General features: G+C 38.6%; 1 protein-coding gene across 1 annotated transcript in view; it reads left to right on the forward strand.

The window, feature by feature from the left end:
* Window positions 1–4078: 4078 nt before the first annotated feature.
* The window catches only part of LOC132821576 (SPRY domain-containing SOCS box protein 1-like), a 211374-nt gene continuing 195998 nt past the window's right edge, over window positions 4079–19454 (forward strand). The window contains exon 1 of the mRNA XM_060834234.1: window positions 4079–4232. The gene's annotated coding sequence lies outside the window, so the exon portion shown is untranslated. The remainder of the gene's footprint in view (window positions 4233–19454) is intronic.

Here is a 19454-nt window from a genome sequence, read left to right on the forward strand (position 1 = left end):
ACAACAATCAGCACCATAAAAGTCAAAATCTGTTGCTGAAGTTGAACTATTAAGCATTAGTGAAACCTTTAACCCAACTTAAAATGCTTGTATTATATCTGTTAAGAACCGCTGATGATGTTTTTTCTGAGCATTGAGCTTTTAGAAAAATGTAAATAACCAATGTCTGATAAATTGTCAGGCAATGGATAGTCCATAGCTGGAGTACCAGGTGCAATTTTTCAGTAAAGATTAGTGGTGCTGGAAAAGCACGGCAGGTCAAGCAGCATCCAGGGATCAGGAAAATCGATGTTTCGGTCAAAAGCCTTTCATCAGGTTTTTGCCCGAAACGTTGATTTTCCTGCTCCTCGGATGCTGCCTGACCTGCTGTGCTTTTCCAGCACCACTCTAATCTAGACTCTAATCTCCAGCATCTGCAGTACCACTTCCGCCTAGCAATTTTTCAGTAGCCTTTACAGAATAGATTTTAAAGGCTTGGAAGTTGTTATCCTAAATTCACCAAATAAAAAAGTAGTTTAAGAAGATACATTTGATGTATTTAAAAATGAAAGATTTATCTTAAATTATAATGGGTTTGTTAGGGAGAATAGAGAAATATTGTTTCCTTTGACTGCACTAAAGAGTTATCAATTTTGAAATTGTCAGGCAGGGAGTTTGAAAAGAAGTAGGAATTTTGTTAGATTGTGGAATGGATTGCCTTATGGATTGTTCCCCAGTCTTTACTCAGATGATAATTAATGCACTTCTTTAAAGCATATTTGTTCATGAGATATGAGCATCATTGTCATTGTCTACACCAAAATTTATTTCCCATCTCTAATTATCCTTGAGGAGGTTGGAGTGTTCTGCCTCTTGAACCACTGATCTAGGCATTCCAGTTCTATTAAGAAGGGAATTTGAGGATTTTGATCTGCAACAGTGAAAGAATTATGATATAGTTCCAAGTCAGGATGGTTTGTGGCTTAGAAGGGAATTTGCAGGTGGTGGTATTCTTATGCATTTGCTGCCCTTGTCCTTCAAAATGATAGATGTTGTGGGGTCTATGTGATACTGTTGAAGTAAGTTGTTATAATTTGCTTGCAAATTTGTTCCTTACATTTTTTCTACATCTTTACATATATTGGTGGCCTATGCTTTGAGCATTATAAATCAAACCAATTATACCTGTCCTTGACCTCTCTTGGATATCCTCTCTCCAAAACTCAAATATCCTCCTTGATCAATCCTCTTTTCCTTCCTTTCCTCTATTTCCTGAGCACTTTATATTCGGGATAATTTATTACCGAGTTCTGCCCTTATTTGAGCCAGCTTTCTGCTAATCAAAATAATATATTTCCATAAAGCTATATACATGCAAACAACCAATTTTATGTACCACATTTCATATCTTCACGTAAATAAACAGTAACCCTAATTTAGATTTTATTACTTCTTAGGTTGAACCAGCTTGACACCTTCCAATTTCCTACTTTTTTTTTCATGTCTCTCCCAATATTTTGTGGACCTTGTATTTCTATCTAGTACATTTTGACTCCCTCATTCCTGCCAGGAGAGTTTTAATTTCTATATTTCTACTACAGAAGCTTATTTTTTAACCCCACCCCCACCCCGCACCCTGCTGAAAGTACCGATAGTGATGAAGTGGATCTTCATGGTATCAGTTTTTCCATAGCTAATCCAAGTGGCCATTCATCACATCTGACACTAGACATAAGTATTCTCACTGGAATGTGATGGTGCAGCCTAACGTCGTCTGCGGCTTGTCTAAGCATATGCATATGTTTACTAGCATAGGAGGATATGAGCATCATGGATCTTATTAGTCTTCCCCCCCCCTCCTAGACCAGGGACGCAAAGTACTCCTGTTATATTTTCACGTACCACTGCTGAATGAATACTTCTGGAATCCCCCATAGATGGATCGTTGCCTCTGTATCTTCTATCTTGTTTATCTGTTGCTGAAGACTCCATTGTGCCTTTGTTGCTTCAAGTATTGACTGTTCTAATGCTCTCCTGATTGGTTTCTCACCTAAATTGTGTTCTTCCAAAATTTAGTATCCTAAATTGTGCAAATTCCCATTCTTCCATAACCTCCAGCAATAACTTAATTTCAAATCATTATTATTATTAATTCTTCCATGACCTCATTCCTCTATAAAATCCACTAGCCCAATTTTGTTGTATAATGAATCCATGAAGTGAAGTGGGACATTTTATCATGTTAACAGTACTATATTATAGGTGCCAGTTGTTGTTGCTACATTAGCTGCTCCAGCCGAAACTAAACATCAGTTGTGAAACATTGTTGATTGTGTGCTTGAGTATTTATTCACACAATCAACTCTGCTTTTAACAGTTTTCTTTTTATTAGTGTAAGTAGATTTAACATAAAACAGTTTAAATATTTCAGTTTAAACATTTGAATTCATGGACATTGTCAACATAATTTCATTTAACTACAAAATATTTTTGATTATTACTTTTCTTCACAAATTATTATAAGTTTTCATGTTAACGTCTGTTTTGTAATTATAATGCATTAATCACTACATAAAATGTGTAAACATTAAATTATTTAAATTATGGTTTGGAAAATACCTTATTTATAAATTATATTACATGGTTTTTCTATTAACCTGACCTCCCACACATGCTTCATGGATGATTGCGAGAAATGGTCATCTTTAGTATGCATTTATATAACATGTTTTAATGTTTAAAAAGTCTTCAAGTGGTTCATAGGTGCAGTAGGAAAGTAGAAAACAAGCCAAATAAAGATATAAAATGGGATGAGGAGATGGATTTTAGGGAATATCTTATAGAACAAAAGAAAGAAGAAGCTGGATGATTTTGGAGAAAAATCAGATAAAGTCAAGATGTGAATCTTGACATTTTCTTGCTCTGTATCTATTTGTGCATGTTATTTGCATAAATTCTGACATAATTGTAGGTGTGATTTGGAAAAAACTATTGAGGCTAATAATGGAATAAAATCAAGTTTACAGACAATATGGAGCAATAAGGGAATATACCTTCTCTGAAGTTATCAAAAGAATACTTTTAAAAGTTAGGGGAACGATCTGGAAAAATACATTCAGAAAAGTTATCCAAAATAGCTTTTGTATTAGAGCAAAATACACTTTCATTGCTGAGCATCTGCTCAGAATGACATTTGAAGTTACTATTAGTGATATATAATCTAATTATTTTGTTGTTTAAATAATGGAGCTAACGCATCCATTTGTTATTGGTGTGTTGGAATCCTGTACTTTTGAGGTACTTGAGGCTGCGTAAGCATTTTTTTAAAAAAAAAGAACCAAAACTCAATCATAAATAAAAACAGAAAGTGCTGAAAAAAGAGAGTTCGGGCAACATTTGCAGAAAATTAACCTTTCAGACCCATGACTTTTCATCAAAAAATATCAGAAACTCGAGATTAGTCAGTGTATAATCAAGTACAGAGCCGGCGGGTGTTAAAGTTGATCTGAAGTTGGTACACTTAGGATTTGAGGCTGGAAAGCTATTGAATTCCTAAGTATTAGTTGAGGTGCTGCTTCTGGAACTGAGTGAAGTAACATTCGAATAAGCTTTTAGCGAGAATGTGACCATATATGTTATCCTCTAGGGGTCACAGTCTCTGCACCGTTTACAAGGACTGCTACAACCCTCGCCGACGTTAGGATGCCGAGGATACCGCGTCGGTCCTGCTGCAATGAACATAAGCTGCCGGATCGCAGCACATTATCTCGGAGCGTGAATGAACGGATGGATCACGAGCAGTTGGGTGGCGGAGTAGCGGCTTTGCAAAGCAGAAGGGAATGTCAGGAGAATGACCAGAGCAGGTTACAGGGACTTGGTCAGACTGAGCTAGCGGGCGCCCGCCTGTGTGTGTGTGTCAACCCAACAGGGAGCGCGCCGCGCCCGCCCGCCTGCCCATCAGCTGGTGTGCACGCATGTCCATCAGCTGTTGCGCGCCTGTCAATCAGTTGTGTGCACGCGCCTGTTTTTTTTACTCAGCCGCGCGCCCGCCTGTTTATCAGTTGTGTGCGCGCAGGGAAGCGGGAGCGCGGAAGCTTGGACGCCGGGGGAGCAGGAGTTGCCCACGGTAACCGTGCAGGAAAGTTCACTTTAATCAGCAGAGAGACGGGGACGGCTCCTTCCTCGTACAGGGAACGGAGAGCAGCAACACCTCATCACCCCCTCGGACACCCTGCCCAGTGAGTAACACGTTTGTAAGTGGATTTAAATGTTGGTTTTTGAAAGAACATTGTGGGTGTCATTACTCTCGTTTTTATTACGCATCACTTTTATTTGCCGAAAAATGCATGCTACTTTTCTCCTTATGAACAAGTATCTCGGTTTTACGTATGTTAACGCCTTAACTGTCTATTAGGAGAATTCTGGTTTATATATGCATTTAAATAAAATTTCTGATACGTTGGAATGAAGAAGAATACCCAATTTTAAATGTATTCTTTTGAGTGATTAAGTGACTAATTACCATGAGGGATTAAGGGGCTTTGTCTCAGCTTGGCTTGCCCTTTCCAGTGTCTGTGGCGGGGACAAGTCTTGATCTTGGCAGCTGAAGGACAACATTGCAGCCAGTGGGATTGAGCTGGTTTTGTCTTGTGAGCGCTGGACTTAGGGCTGGAGATGAGGAGCTATTGACTGACGGGGTTTCAGCTGGTTTTTAGGTCATTCAGGGACCTGGCCAGAGGCCAGCAGCAGCTGCTGCCTCAGACGTTTTGCCGAGACACATTGGAGTTATGTTCAAATTAATCGATCCGACTATCTGGACCCGTGTAGGCTTAAATTGTATTTCCTTCCCTCCATTCCCTGCCCCGGTTCCAAATCAACATTTCTAGCTCAAAAGAGCTAAAAGTGTTCCTGAAGATAAGAGTCCCTCAATTTAAAATTTGTACACTTAACCCGATATTTGATTTTAAAAAAAGGGATAGGTTACTTCACTGTTTCACGCTAATTCAGCAAGCAATTGCGAAATGTCGAGTCTATTTCAATGCAGATGACTACGTTTCAGATGTTTACAGCCATCCCAGTCCGGCAATAGGATGCAGTTCGTGCTGTTTTTAAAGTTAACTTTTTTAAATTACAACGCTTGAAAGAGTTGGAGTAGTGCAAACTTTTAACAGATTATTAAGTGGATTCAACTTCCAAGTGAAATATTGGGGAGTTGAAAAAGAAAATTCGCTTTCGAGGTATTGACTTCTGCACATCAGTAGTGATGGGTTACCTCCATAATTTAAAGTCCAGTGTTAATTCTTTTTTTTCACAACCCGCACCCCCTCGCCCCATACACACTGAAAGCTTTTACAGTGGTTCGGGGTGGTTGGTCACTGAAAGACAGTGGATTTTGAGAATCTGAAATAGAAGTGGTAAGGTGATAATGCTCAGGTGAGCTAGCATTGTTGAGAGGGAACTGTGAAAAGTTTGAGAGGTAATAGATTTGAAGCAAGTCTAGATATCTGGGGTGGAGAGATCAAAAGGATAAGCGAGTGGAAGGGATGCGACCTTAAATGACGAGGAGATGATAATGGGATGACAAACAAATGATATCTTTAAAGGAGAAAGGCAATAACAAAATTGTTGTCAACTGCTGTCATCTGGAAACATCTTGGCACAGATCACGACCTGAAATTTTGAACTCTGAGCCTGAAAAGCCACAAATTGCCTCATTGAACAATATGCTGTTTGTTCCAATAAACCGTGATGCCACATTGACAATATAGGCTGCTGAGGACAGAGTGTTCAGGATTGAAAGAGAATTAAAATGACAGGCAATCAGAAGCTAAAGGCCATGCTTGCTCTTTGAATGGAGGTGTTCTACACAGCAATCATCCAATCCATTTGATTGCCTCACTGCAGTTCTGGACGGAGTATTTGAGCTCCTCGATAGTGGGAAAGGAAAAGACGTAAAGGATAAGTATTTGCAAGGAAGGGTGCTACTAGAAGTGATGATGAAAAGAGTGTATCAGGGTGTCATGGAATATATGTTATCTTTGGCATGCTGGGAAGACAGAGCAAGTTGCTTGGCTAGAATGGTGGTGGATGGTCTGCCAACTACAAAGGTGGATGTAAAAGTAGAATTGTTTGAAGATGACATTACTAGAAGAGATATGCTGGAAACAGGAAAACTAGATGAATGGAATCCTTGCAGGAAGCACAGTGGAGGCTAGGTTCACTATGGGAATTAATTGTTTGGTAGTCTACACCTAAAAATGAAGGTGGAAGTAAAGGAAAAGAAGAGCCAGTAATCTACCATGGGAAGGTAGAAATTGGTAGTACTAATAGAAATTTTCAGTTTGAGGCATAAGCAGAAAATGGTACAGATATCAATGTGTTGGGGGCTTGGGAAAGGAGAAGAGCACCTGAGCAGGACTGGAACAAAGAATGTTCTATGTACTTATGGAGTGAGTTGTTACACCCATCAAAGGTTAACCAAATCGTGCTACAAATCTGTGATAGGCATAGCGCCTTATCTCAAGCAAGCCACTTTTATGCTAACTAATTGAATTGTTGATATTTTCTTGCTCCCCCAGAAGGCAATGACTTGCTCTGGGAACAACTTGATGCACAATAGCAGCCCTCACAACTTTGTTCAGGTAGGTATTCTTCATGAACAGAAACAAACAATAGCAGTGTTTGGTTAACAAAGTAGCAATAACCATTACATTAACCATTAAATAAGTCTCTTGTGTGTTTACACTCCCTTTCACCACCATTTACAGGCACCAAGGCTAGTTTAACTATTGCTGTAACTTTCCTGTATTATGTGATCTGCTTAACTGGATGTGGGTTTGAGTCTGTTTTGTTGAGTTCCATAGCTTCCCTGAACCAACAGGTGAGGTGCAAGAACTGTTCATGAGATGGTTTAATTCTGAGAATAAAATGTTTTTCCCTTTAAGGATAGATCAGAAAAAGAAGTTTCTTGGCTTATTGGAGTCCATCACAAAGAAAAGTGTCAGTGATTTCAGGATAAGAGTTTTAAATCTCAGTAAATAACCACCTGATGGAGATGTTGTCTGTTGTTTCAATTTGCGACTTAAGATGTGAATTGTCTATATTTGTATCTGGCATAAAACTACTATATCGGTTCAACAAAAATTCACTGGAAATTGTTGTACACATCATGGGCGGCACAGTGGCTCAGTGGTTAGCACTGCTGCCTCACAGCTCCAGGGACTCTGATTCGATTCCCACCTTGGGCAACTGTCTGTGTGGAGTTTGCACATTCTCCCCGTGTCTGCATGGGGTTCCTCCGAGTGCTCCGATTTCCTCCCACAATCCAAAAGATGTGCATGTGAGGTGAATTGGCCATGCTAAATTGCCACTTCAGGGGTAAATATTAGGTAGAGGAATGGGTCTGGGTGGGTTACTCTTCGGAGGGTCGGTGTGGACTTGGGCTGAAGGGCCTGTTTCCACACTATAGAGAATCTAATCCTAATGCCATATGTAAGTTGTTATTTCTAACTATTTGATCTGTTCCTTCTCCAATCTCTGATATTGTAAATGGTTCACTTTTTTTTGCAGCTCTTAAAGACTGCATTCATTACTCCTTCCCCAAATGACATTTTGACCTTGCACATTATTATCCCATCACGTTTTTTCTAGGTCCTACATGTATGTTGCCTCCAATATCTCCACTCATTTTCATTACAGTTCCATTTTTCACCATTATGTAACTTGAACAATGCTAATCAATAATTGTTATGGCATTCTCTGACTGTGATGCACTATTCCTCCTTGGCTGCTTCAACTTTCCTGCAACCTTTTGCACAGTTGACCAGCCTCTAATGTCTCTAAACTTTCGTCCATTTGAGGAGGATGGCCTTTCTTGGTTCTGATATTACCTATTGAACTATAGCCAGAACCCATTTAGTAATATTCTCCACTTCCTGCTCACCTATTATCCTGTCTGGCTTAGGCCCTTCCATTTTCCTATCTCCAGATGTATTTTGGCAATTTTATCTGAAGCCATGGAGTTAAGTTCCACATGTATGCTGAAGCACGAAATCTCAAACAACATAGTACTCACTTCGTAGTCTGCTTCGTCTCTAAATTGTAGATGAGCTACAATTTCCTCTACTAATACAATGGAAAGCTTGAAATCATTATCTATTTTCCCCTATTGATTCCATTTTCTCCCTGGTAGGTGTCTTCAGTCAAAGCTGACTATTAACAATCTTAATGTCATTTTTGACCTCAACAAGATTCAAGCCAAATATCAACCTTCTTTGACATTCATAATATTGCCTGATTTCACCTTTCTCCAACCTGTTTGCTGACAGGTTAATTTCTTTGTCTCCTCCTAAAGTACTTCAATTTTCTATTACCATTTTCCACCATTCTGCTGCTCGTGTAATGCATCCAGTTCCTCCACGTACTGTAGCTGTTGACCTACATTAACTGTTGTCGAGAGTGTGGTGCTGGAAAAATGCAGCAGGTCAGGCAGCAACCAAGGAGCAGAAGAATCAATGTTTCAGGCAAAAGCCCTTCAGGAATGCCAAAGATGTTGATTTTCCTGCTTCTCAGATGCTGCCTAACCTGCTGTGCTTTTCCAGCACCACACTCTCTCTACTCTAATCTCCAGCCTCTGTAGTTCTCATGTTCACCTGCATTAACTATTGGTCCATTGCACCACATATTTGAATTCTTATTCTCATTTAATTCCCATCATTGGATCTAACTTCTAACATTTTGAGCTGTGTACCTCCAAATTATGCCTCTTAGGTGTCAGTCGTTGGTGAATGTGCTTTCAGCTGCTTAAGTTGCAAGCTTGTCCTTGCTTTCCCATCTTTCTATCTCTTTGACCAAGCATTTAGTCTTCTCACAAATCTTGCCTTTTGGAACCAGAAGGAGCAGGAGTGCTCCCTGATTCAACAGAGTTGCAATTTACTGCAAACCCATTTTAAAGACTTGCCTGAGGATAGCTGCCAATAATTGTGCTGATGAAGCTCAGGGACCAATTTCTATTGATCCTCTGGGCTCTTGCTCTCTCTCAATGCAGCCAGACTAATCATTGTACTCTAAAGAACTTGCAAGCATCATAAAAATTGATGTTTTCATTTCAGCGGCATGTCTCTCTAAGAGTTTGATTTTGCTAGTTGCAATCCAAATTTTTGTATATGATATATATCTTTTGCATTTTTGAACAAGTAAGCCTGAAATAAATGAGTTACACTATGCTTGTTTGTGGTACATGAGCAAAAAGAGGAATTTGAGCATGGTTAATATAAATAATTTGTAGCATGATCACTCTATCTGAATAATTGTGATTGATACAGGCAATTTTAAATTGGAAGAGATCAAAAATTTGTTCTGTGGCAGTACAGAATTGTATAAGTTTATCTGGTAATGTACATTGGAAACAATTGTGATTTGTGACGTATTGCTGTCAGTAGACAATAGGCAATGATTTGAGTATATTAGCATTTAAAATCTGTGTACCTCATTGGAATCTGTTACCAGGGAGACTGAGAAATCACTGTGAACAGCAAAAGAATTTCCTTGATGTACACTCAAAATTTTGTAGCCACTGAAATCAAATGAGATTCAACAGAACCAACCACATTTTCAGATGTAAAAACATTTGAATGCTTTCCTATAGATTAAAGTTTACTCGGTGTTTAGCAGAATCTCATAAACAAGGAACACCCTTGGTTTGACTCTCCATCTATGCTCACTGAGCTCAACTATGATAATAGTGAAAGCAGGACTTGGGCTATTGAGATTTAGCAAATGATCTGGAGAATTTTTTTTAAGTATCTATCATTAGTTCTGTATAAGCAGTGTTACTTGGTTTAGCTTTGTAAAGTGTGAAAATGTAATTGAAGTAAATTTTGTGATTTTTGAAAAAAAACTATTTCAAATTGCATCCTTTTTTGTTGCAAGTAGACATGTAATGAACAAAACACTTAGTTTTTTAAAAATCTTTGAATCCTTGTTCGTTTCGAAACAGCCATCTGTTTCTTTTGTATACAGGTAACAATGCTTTCTGAAACTCTTGTAGCGACTTTATTTTTGTTTCTGTTCAGTAAGTTTCATAAGCATTCATGAGTTAGAATTGACAGCAAGTGCACTGAAATCTGAGACATGTTTTGGTTATTTAACTGGGCCATATAAGTAGCCTTCTGGTTTAGGAATGAAATTTACTTCAAAATAAATCTTTTGTATACTTAATTTAATCAAATTAGTTGATGATAAACAAATTTGTATATAAGCTTGCCAAACTTTGACATTTCCCCTTAGGTATGTTTACAGCCTTCATTCCAAATTACAAACTAAAATTGAATATATATATATATATAACATGTATTTTTAAAATGTTATTAACTTAACTATGTTTTTAACTTGTTTCTTTATGCAATGTATGTAAAGAATCTAGCATGCACCATTACCTGAAAACTGAGTGTCATTGGGAATCACGCAGTTGACTTTTTACAGTGTGCATATGTGTGGAGACTAAATACATACATAATTTCCTGTCCATTACACATAAGCACCATCTTACCTGTGCTATATGTGCAATTTTAGTCAATTATATGCAGATTGGTTAAATTGCCTCTTTTTGTAAGTTGGATCAGTGGTTCCCAACCTTTTTAAGGCTTGCTTATGTGGTATTAAAAATTCCACAGTATATCCACTTTTTTTCAGCTGAATTGATTGCTCATAAATGTCACAATTACTTATATTTATTATGGTTACAGCCTTACTAGAGAGATTTGCAACATGATGCATACAACAACTTAACCATTTCTACTTAGAGCAGTGGCTTAAAATCCAAAAATATTTACCTTGAAAATCTGTGCTAATGTGGAAATATATCTGGGGGGCAGGCCAGTTCAACAGTTGGATCCCTTTTTACTGTGCAGTTTCTTGTCATCTTACATGATCCTCGATCATTGCATATGCTCAGAACGAATGTTTGGGCACGTTTCTCACCTTGATGAGGCACACTGGTTAAAAACATCTGAGTTGGACATAGTTGCACTTTCATAATGTGTGAAGCATTCCAAATTTTTACCAATACAATTATACACAGACTTGTTTTTACTTCCAAAATTTTATAAACGTTCTGTACTTAATTTTTTCAAAGGAAAAAGCACCAGTGAATGAAATATGAAATGATGTAAATGCTCAAAATACTTGAGAATTTCTCTCCACTTTTGTTTGCTTTCAGATTAGCAAAAAATTAAGCAAATAAGGGCATTTAAAGTCCATGGCGTTTCTTTCAGTCTCTTGCTGTCACTCCATTGAGAGTCAAACCCTCCTGGAGCTCTTTACCCCACTTAAATCCTGAAGTCCTTTGTGTGGCTTAATGATACCCACTCCACCCAAATTTGTAGACAACCTTTCACTCACCGTCTGCCTTTTCTAATGCAGGTCCATTCCTAAAAGTTTTTGTGCTCCTTTCCACTTAATATTCCTAATCTCTTCATTCCATAGTGAGGTGAAATACAAATGAAATTTTTATCTATCTCTTGCTTTAATCTGCCAGTTTATCTTGGATCACATTTGCTCTTTATAAAATTCACTGATGTAGTAAGTACAAAATTCAATGCTTCTTGTTCAGGTGCAATTATTGTGCTGATTTCGTTTTTCAACTGTGTGCATTAAATGTAAAATGCTGCTTCTCCCCATTGGGAAAAATTGTGAATGAAATACAATCCAGCAATATACAATGCTACTGCTTAGTTTCAGGAACAAGTTATCAAAACAGTTTAGCACTAAAAGAAAAGCAAAGTATTGAAAATTTTGCAGATCTGAAAGGAAAGCATTGGAAGAACTTTGCATAAGTACTTATTATGTCATGTTTCTTCTGTCTTTCAATCACCTAGCCATTCCCTTTTATGTAAATTTAAAAAGCTAATCTATTAAATACTCAATTCCTAGATATACTATTGTCCCATGGATGCCAATGCTTCTTTATTATCTCTGCCAATTAACATATTGCTTATGCTTGATCTTTGATTTTGTCTTGGTAGACTACTTGGGAATGGAATAGGCACATGGTGAGTCACTAAATAAAATTGAATCCTCATCAGAACAGGCCCTACTTGAGAAATGGATGCTCAAAAACAGGAGATAGACTTTGACACTTTGTTTTAGAAAAGGAACCCTAATGTTCAGTAGATGTTGACCCCTGTTAGTCCATTCCAACTAAGTTCAGTCAATTGTGTAGATTGTACTTTGGTGACCTTCAAAATACCAGGATAATCATTAAACTCAGAATTATTGGAAAGTGTTTCTTTTTCTGCCTTTCCACTAGAAAGCTCCTTTTGTTTACGTTCCATTTCAGAAAAGCTATTCTACTGACTGCACATAGTGAATTGGAATGTAAAGAGTGGAAAACAATTATGCAATCTTGGGTATTCCATTAAAATGACCGAGCTTTGCACTCAAATGTTTATTCTGGGTAACTGCTTAAGAATTATTGAGTTAAAAATCTCACAACACCAGGTTATAGTCCAACAGGTTTAATTGGAAGCACACTAGCTTTCGGAGCGACGCTCCTTCAGGTGATTGTGGAGGTAATTCTGTGTTACGATCGAGCCCTCCACAATCCCTGATGAAGGAGCATCACTTCGAAAGCTAATATGCTTCCAATTAAATCTGTTGGACTATAACCTGGTGTTGTGACTTTTAACTTTGTACATCCCAGTCCAACACCAGCATCTCCAAATCATAAGAATTATTGAATAGTAAAAGTTAAGGGGGAATATTATATTTTTACTGCATGTACAGCATCTACAAATTTATTTTCACATTACAATACTCATCTTACGGGGATATTTGTTACAGCAAATGTAATATCTTTTCCACACGGCTCATCATTTTCAAAATGGTTAATTTTTCTGCATAACCTTTGCAGAAGGCATACTTTTGGTGAGGTATTATTTGTATCTTGGTACATATTTCAAATGAAATAACTCATTCTTGTGAATTCACAAATCAATTATTTTCTGGCTGTGTGCTACGCAGCAAGTTTTGCTCCACCCTTGTACTTTTGCATAGAACACCCCTCCACTAATGTCTAAACATTTAAGTTAATTGTGGATGGATTTCTTCGAAAGTTCAGTGCGAGGAACACCTTGAGCACATTTTGAAACTCAGCTTGATAAAGCCAGAACTGTGGTGCATGTGATGTCAAAGCCAAATGGTGTGAGACTGTGGCCTCCAGGGAATCTCTCTCTGCTTCTGTCCAGAATTAGGTCAAGCCAACATTGTGAATTAATACTATAAGCTTAGCATTGCTAAAGGATCATTATAATATTAGAATGTTGTGTTAGTCACCATTATGAAAGAGTGGAGGTCAGAGTTGAAATGTGTTGAAGCTTGCTAATAGTTATCATGTATGAGTGTGGATTGAGCTATTGAATAGAGAAAGAGGTTGCTAAATATCAATTTCTTAAAGTTAAAATTTTCCAAAAATTATGTTAATTGAGCTTTTAATCCCCTCAAGCCCTCTCTTGTTTAACATGAATTTCTGAATTTGACAACATTGGTTTTAAAAAGGGATGCTATTTTAAGGTCACTGTGATTTACAGATCTACTTGTCAGTTCCTGATGCATTAAGAATGACTGGAGTGAATGTGACACCTGTCTGGTCTAATATTTTGAGTGAAACAAATGTAACTGCATTAATTTTATCATCTTTATTGTGAATCAAAGACAGTAACTGGTACTGCTTGACAAAGCTCAAAAGGGTTTAATGTACACAAAGTATTAAACCACTGTTCCAGCAGGGTGCAACATTCTTACTTGAGTATGTAGTTTGGAATGCCCAGTATATTTCCAGAATATGTGAAAGATTCGATAATCAAGCTTACTAGTACTAGAGGGAGAAGAGTTTCTTCGTGTATTTACATTTGCATTTTAAGTGAAAATTAGTATTAATTTTATATAGTGTCTGTAAAGTTTTCATGGATTTAGACATTGTTTGTATTTATGCAAGACTTTCTTATGATACACAAGATATAAAAAGTAGTGCCGTTTAAATGTTATTGTGCATTTTGATGGGTAGTGACTATTTTTCATTTTAATAACAGACTTTACTACATCTTAATGGATATGTTTTGTCATATAAACTTTAAGTCAAAGTATTGTAACATACACTGTTGGTACCAAAGGGTGGACAGAGCAATTTTGTAACTGGAATTACATTAGATGATGCACATTGAAGTTTTTTTCACCATTCCATCATGAGCTGGGGCATAATTCAAAGTTTAATCGGACATGCTGATTTTCTCTAGGCAACAGGATTAGTCCTAAATGAGTTATTAATAAAACTATGCATTTAAATATAAATTGAAACCAAAATAGGAATTCACAACAACCAAAATTTTCCAACATAATTGGGTTTGAATAAAATATCTCCAGGGCAACATAATCCTTTATAGTTTGTATTGGACTGCAGCCTTTCGTTACTTTGATCAATAACCTTTCTCATCATTTTGAACTGAAACACAGGAGACTAGTTGATTCAGTAACTGTATTAAGTACTTTGTCATCTCTGATCAAAGTTACATTTATGTTTTAGTTTTCCTGTTGGCTCCACTCCTACAATCAATGGCTTTATGTTGGTGGATAATTTATTTTTGCCAGTAATAATTCTTTATTTAATGACACTTAGTTGGTGTGACTTTAAAGTGAAGCAACATTGAGCAAATCAGATTTCCCATAATAATTAATATATCGCCTAGAATTGGGTTCACTTGGATTTCCTTGCCATTTTCATCAAACTAGTCCCTATACTACCTCAAGCTGACTCCAGTGACCCCGTTGGAAGTATTCACAGTTGATCTAGAATGGAGTAAGCAGTGAAATCAAAAATGTTCCTGTCTGGTCTGTATGGTGGTTTGACAATTGTCTCCGGCAAGATGTAGTTTGCAGGTGTTGACTCAAAGGTTCTTTTATTAGCTGGTCTCTCAAGCTTAGGCTTGAAATGAAAGTTCTCCTCCAAATGAGCAAAAGGGACCGTATCACTGTCAGCACTGGACATGACTCATGTAGGCTGTCCTTTTCATCACACGAAGGCACTAACATGTAGTCTATAGTGCTAGTGTTGAGAGTGGGGATTATGCCACATGGTGTTGAAGTGATGCTTGTATTGAAAGAAAATGGTAGCTGTGGAGAGCTGTTTCTCTGCAGAGTTCCAACAGTGGATATGTTTTCATTGCTCCTTGCAACTTCATGTTTTCCATGCCAGGTTGTCATGACCGACTTGGTGTTGAAATCACCAAGGAAGACTATTTTGTTCTTCAGAGGGGCATTCTGGGCAAGTTCAGAGATTGGCGTAAAATTGGGTTTGCTTTTGGAGTGAGTCTTAATGATAATGAATGTTCCGCACTGGTCCTTGAAGGGGAGGTGGAGGGATGTCATGTGTTCAGAATGGCTGAATGGCAGGCTTGAACGTTTGATTTGTTTTCTCTACCATGAAGCTGATACTGAAGGAGTGTTGTTTACCTTGAGGTCTACTGGACCAGTACAGGGCATAGCCAGTGTTGTTCTGCCAGGCTGTCTTGCTGTAAGAAGCAAACCTTTGTCTCCCGGGGTGCAGCCAGTCGATGATGGTGTTTCCAGATCATCACCCTGAGTTGCCTGCGGGTCTGGAACTGCACCTCTGCAGTGTGAACGTACACATGCTGTTTTTACCCTTTTCCCATCATCACAAAACTTGTGTGGCTGTAGGGATGGGGCATTTTTCCTGCCTGAGCAAAGGAGCTTAAAAGTGCAGCACAGTTTGTGCTGACCGACCTTACTCCTTGAAACTGGAAACAATCTGTCTTGGCCCAGCAAACTAGGAGAGCAGCAACAATAATATCATGCTCAAACAAAATTTATTGAAAATTATTTTCATAACTTTTTGCTTTGATTTTTATTGTTTGACTATAGTTTTACTAGATTTTGAAGATTTTCCTGCACAATTTCTACTGGTAATTCTCTATATTTTCTATAAAATGCTCAAGATTAAAATCTTCTACTTCACTTTGCTAATACTCCTGAACATTTATCATTAGTGTCAATGGTAATAGTTGTTGTATCACCATTTGCTTATCAATTTGTTGGACTCATGAATATTTAATTAAAGGTAACATTTAGTTCTTCCTCCTTGAATCAAAATAGAGATTTCTTGGTAATCATTCTTGACCATTGTAGTTCCTGACATTTTTCAAGAAACATTGTGCCTTTGTTTGCATAAGAACAACATTCAGTGGGTAAAAGAGTTATTTTAAACATGGCAGTCATACTCTTCCACATAGAGATGTATAGCATGGAAACAGACCCTTCGGTCCAACCCATCCATGCTGACGAGATATCCAAACCAATCAAGTCCCATCAGCAAGCACCTGGCCCATATCCCTCCAAACCCGTCCTATTCATATACCCATCCAAATGCCTCTTACGTGTTGCAATTGTACCCGTCTCCACTAATTCCTCTGGCAGCTCATTCCATACATGTACCACACTCTGTGTGAAAAAGTTGCCCCGTAGGTCTCTCTTATCTTTCCCCTCTCACCCTAAACCTATGTTCTCTAGTTCTAGACTCCCCAACCCCAGGGAAAAGACTTTGCCTACTTACCCTATCCATGCCCCTCATAATTTTGTAAACCTCTGTAGGGTCACCCATCAGCCTCTGACGCTCCAGGGAAAACAGACCTAGCCTATTCAATCTCTCCCAATAACTCCAATCCTCCAACCCTGGCAATATCCTTGTAAATCTTTTCTGAACCCTTTCAAGCTTTGCAACATCTTTCCGATAGGAAGGAGACCAGAATTGCACACAACATTTCAACAGTGGCCTAACAAATGTCCTGTACAGCTGCAACATGACCTCCCAACTCCTGTACTCAATCCTCTGACCAATAAAGGAAAGCATACCAAATGCCGCCTTCACTATCTATCTACCTGCAACTGCACTTTCAAGGAGCTATGAACCTGCATTCCAAGATCTTTTTGTTCAGCAACACTCCCTAGGACCTTACCATGAAGTGTATAAGTCCTGCTAAGATTTGCTTTCACAAAATGCAGCACCTCGCAATTATCTGAATTAAACTCCATCTGCCATTCCTCAGCCCATTGGCCCATCTGGTCAAGATTCTGTTGTAATCTGAGGTAATCCTCTTTGCTGTCCACTACACCTCAAAGTTTGGTATCATCTGCAAACTTACTAACTGTACATCTTATGCTCGTATCCAAATCATTTATGCAAATGACAAAAAGTAGAGGACCCAGCACTGATCCTTGTGGCACTCCACTGGTCACAGGCCTCCAGTCTGAAAAACTACCCTCCACCACCACCATCTGTCTTCTACCTTTGAGCCAATTCTGCATCCAGATGGCTAGTTCTCCCTGTATTCTGTGAGATCTAACCTTGCTAACCAATCTCCCATGGTGAACCTTGTCAAATGCCTTACTGAAGTCCATGTAGATCACATCTACCACTATGCCCTCGTCAATCCTCTTTGTTACTTCCACAGAAAACTCAGTCAAGTTTGTGAGACATGATTTCCCATGCACACAGCCATGCTGACTATCCCTAATCAGTCCTTGCCTTTCCAAATACATGTGCATCCTGTCCCTCGGGAAAGTTGTTGAGGGAATCCTATCACCAAGGTCAGGCTCACTGGTCTATAATTTCCTGGCATGTCCTTATTGCCCTTCTTAAACTGTGGCACCACATTAGCCAACCTCCAGTCTTCCAGCACCTCAATGGTACAAATATCTCAGCGAGAGGCCCAGCAATCACTTCTCTAGCTTCCCACAGAGTTCTAGGATAAACCTGTTCAGGTCCTGGGGATTTATCCACCTTTATCCATTTCAAGACATCCAGCACTTCCTGCTCTGTAATTTGGACATTTTGCAAGATGTCACCATCTATTTCCCTACAGTCTATATCTTCCATGTCCTTTTCCACAGCAAATACTGATGCAAAATACTCGTTTAGTATCTTCCCCCATTTTCTGCGGCTCCACACAAAGGCCACATTGTTAATCTTTGAGGGGCCCCATTCTCTCCCTAGTTACCCTTTTGTCCTTGACATATTTGTAAAAACTCTTTGGATTCTCCTTAATTCTATTTGCCAAAGTTATTTCATGTGCCCATTTTGCCCTCCTGATTTCCCTTTTAAGTATACTCCTACTTCATTTATACTTTAAGGATTCACTCGATCTATCCTGTCTATACCTTGCATATGCTTCCTCCTTTTTCTTAACCAGATCCTCAATTGCTTTAGTCATCCAGCATTCCCTATTCCCTATACTTACCAGCCTTTCCTTTCACCCTAACAGGAGTATACTTTGGATTCCCATTATCTCATTTCTGAAGGCTTCCCATTTTCCAGCTGTTCCTTTACCTGTGAACATCTGCCCCCAATCAGCTTTCAAAAGTTCTTGCCTAATACTGTCAAAATTGGCTTTTCTCCAATTTAGAGCTTCAACTTTTAGATCTGATCTGTCCTTTTCCATCACTACTTTAAATCTAGTTGAGTTATGGTCACTGGCCCCAAAGTGCGCTCCCACTGACACCCCAGTCACCTGTTCTGACTTATTTCCCACGAGTAGGTCAAGCTTTGCACCTTCTCTAGTAGGTACATCCACAAACTGAATCAGAAAATTTTCTTGTACACACTTAACAAATTCCTCTCCCATCTAAACCCTTAACACTATGGAAGTCCCAGTCTTTGTTTGGAAAGTTAAAATCCCCTGCCATAACTACCCTATTATTCTTACAGAGAGCTGAGATCTCCTTACAAGTTTGTTTCTCAATTTCCCTCTGACTATTGGGGGGTCTATAACACAATCCCAATAATGTGATCATCCCTTTCTTATTTCTCAGTTCCACCCAAATAACTTCCCTGGATGTATTTCCTAGAATATCGTCCCTCAGTACAGCTGTAATGCTATCCCTTATCAAAAACGCCACTCCCCCTCCTCTCTTGTCTCCCTTTTTATCCTTCCATTAGCATTTGTATCCTGGAACATTAAAGCTGCCAGTCCTGTCCATCCCTGAGCCCTGTTTCTGTAATTGCTATGATATCCCAGTCCCATGTTGCTAACCATGCCCTGAGTTCTTCTGCCTTCCCTTTAGGCCCCTTGCGTTGAAATAAATGCAGTTTAATTTATTAGTCCTACCTTGTCCCTGCCTGCCCTGACTGTTTGACTCACTTTTCTCAACTGTGTCAGTCTCAGATTGACTGCTTTCCTCACTATCTCCCTGAGTCTCCCCCCCACTTTACTAGTTTAAATCCTCTTGAGTACCTCCAGCAAATTTCCCTGCCAATATATTAGTCCCTTTCCAATTTAGGTGCAATCCGTCCTTCTTGTACAGGTCACTTCTACCTCAAAAGAAATTACAATGATCCAAAAATGTGAATTCCCCCTTCCATATACCAGCTCCTCAGCCATCCTCCTATTCCTCTCCTCCCTATCTCATAG

Source organism: Hemiscyllium ocellatum, chromosome 13 (assembly GCF_020745735.1).
Source record: "Hemiscyllium ocellatum isolate sHemOce1 chromosome 13, sHemOce1.pat.X.cur, whole genome shotgun sequence".
Classification (NCBI taxonomy): Eukaryota; Metazoa; Chordata; class Chondrichthyes; order Orectolobiformes; family Hemiscylliidae; genus Hemiscyllium; species Hemiscyllium ocellatum.